Consider the following 2686-nt stretch of genomic DNA (forward strand, 5'->3'; position numbering starts at 1 on the left):
GTGATCGGTTTGATGGTTTCCAGCATTGCACGTTTCAGGTACCGGTATATGGCATACAATTCGTACGATCCCTCAGGGATTATAATTTCCTTGTCGTCCACATCAAAGTAAAATTTATTATTCGACCCACTTACATTCGGTGTCGTGTTATAGGTTTCAAAGGCTGTCAAACCGAGTTCGTAATCGCCATCACTCAGATCTATGGCTGGAAAGTAGCTTCCCGCGAGAGTGCTACTCTTGCTGGTGAGTGTAAATGTCAGCGACATCTTCGTCAGAGACCAAAACGATTACTGGACACTGATCGCAGAACGTTGGGCCTTAAATCGGCTGTTAACTGTCTGCAGGAAACGTAGACACAGTTGTCCGCAAATGCTCTGATCGTAACGTTGATAGGACGTACGATTGTACTCAATTGTATTATTATCGAGATATCGCACCAATTCGCTGGGTGGTCGAAGATTACCAAAACTATCGAAATATATCACGCGATCGCCTCTTTTCGCGTACGCTACCCAATGAGTACCGGGCTCCTCGACGTCATCCAAATTTATGATTCCGCTCTCGTTTACGCGCGGCGATGTAGGCAGTACGTCGCGCATGAAAACGCCCCTGAAGAACGGAATACGCATACGTTTCGCCAATTGTTCCAATTGTACATTGGTGGTGACACCCGTAGGCATTTTTATTATTTTTTCGACGTTTTTTTTTTCCCTCTCATGACACCTTTTCCTCGTTTGTATGGTGCGAGATAAATTCCACGACCTTCCATGCTGCGATTATGACGTTGCATCTCCTGCAGCTGACGCTGCGCAGCCTTGGTATCGTTTACAGCTTTTGCGATCCCCGCCGCTCCACCAACTAGCGATCCAAGCGCTCCCAGCAGCGGGAGAATAGGTAGAATTCCACCTCGTTTTGCTATTGGAAGTATTCGATTTCGTAATATTTCCTTCTTCGACGCGCTTCGCTTCTTTTTCATGCCCATTCCGATTTTTGTCTTAGCCTTCATAGCTGCCCAAACGGCTGTAGCGGCAGCTCTCTCACCGAGAGTGGAATCTCTCGCGACTATACGTTCTCGCGCCTTGTCAGCGAGTACGTTATCTGCCACGTGACGTTTGACGAGATCGTTGCTTCGAGAATACGCGATATCGTGCTCGCGACATGCCGCATCCAGCGGATTGATACCCCGATCACCTCTGGCCAATCGTGTCCGCAAGTGTGTACCCGGCTCGCAAAACTAGTATGCAGTTCGATGGGAAGCGCGTTAATGGCACTTAATGGCACGATTTAATAGACTATTGCCGATTTTTACTGTTTTCGACGACGCTGACATTCAGCACAGTCTCTAATCAACGGCGCTGGACTGTCGATGTGCGTTTGCTGCCACGGATGATTATAATGCTCCAGGCACCGACGATTCTGTCGAACCTCCGGGTCGGCCCTTATATGTTCCGGGATTCTGTCCCACAAAACGTCAATGTGCTTCGAAAACTCGCGCAATAGAACAATCTTCGGTATATATTTCAACTGTTCGGAGGTTAGGTCTCGAATATCATGAGTATCCAACAGTAGGAGAAACATTTTGGAGACTGAACGGATTCGATTTGGCGCCCCTCTATAAATAGTTGCCGCGTGCCAAAAAAGCATTTTTTGAAGCGACATACGGTTCATACGACAACCGACACCGATACGCGTGAAAAATTTTGATGATAGAATGCGAGTAGCGTTCAAAAATATCATACGTAAGCACGGCCACTTGCTACCGATTACCATACGCGGTATCGTATGTGGTCCCTCGAATTGTGGTAAGACGAATGTGTTGGTGAGCCTGCTGGAGAGCCCACACGGTCTGCGTTTCGAGAATCTGTACGTGTACTCGAAATCACTGCAACAGCCGAAATATCGCTTCTTGGAGAATTTGTTTGCGTCGATAGACGAAATTGGCTTTTTTACATTTTCCAATAACATCGATGTCCTTCCGTCGAACGAAGCGCTGCCAAATTCCATTTTTGTTTGCGATGGCGTGTGACAAACAAGATAAGATAAGAGAATACTTTGCTACGGGTCGTCACTCGAACGTCGACTGTTTCTATCTCTGTCAGACGTATGCAAAGATACCTAAGCATCTTATACGGGATAATGCGAATCTGCTGATTCTCTTTAAGCAGGATGGTACCAATCTGAAACACGTGTACAAAAATCACGTGAACACTGATATGACATACGAAGATTTTTGTGCGCTGTGTCGCGAACGTTGGCAGCAAAAATATGGCTTCGTAGTGATAGACAAGGACAGTTCTATGACCAATGGACGATATGGGCGAGGATTTAACCATTTTGCAATACCGTAACGTCACCATTTGTCGTTTGTGCGTCAACGAGGAAACGTCGTAATGGTGACGTCAGATTACACAGAGATTAGAGACTCAGAGATTAAAGATGGCGAGAAGATGGCGAAGGAAATTGCGAAAACGAGCGAATCGATCCGTCAGAAATATCGTGCTTTGAAAACCGGTTAAATAGAGGAAGATACTGCGTTGGAAAAATACTTTCGACCTGTTATCGAGCCTCTGAGACAGATTGTGGAACATACAACTCATGTGAAACCTGACGCATCGACCATATTAGGAAATGATGCGGTATCGATCGATGAGAAGAAACTAAAGCGCAGAGCCAAACGCTTACTTGT

The sequence above is a fragment of the Odontomachus brunneus genome, unplaced genomic scaffold (genome assembly GCF_010583005.1).
Source record: "Odontomachus brunneus isolate Ranch 3 - 2012 unplaced genomic scaffold, Obru_v1 Obru_scaffold_309, whole genome shotgun sequence".
Classification (NCBI taxonomy): domain Eukaryota; kingdom Metazoa; phylum Arthropoda; class Insecta; order Hymenoptera; family Formicidae; genus Odontomachus; species Odontomachus brunneus.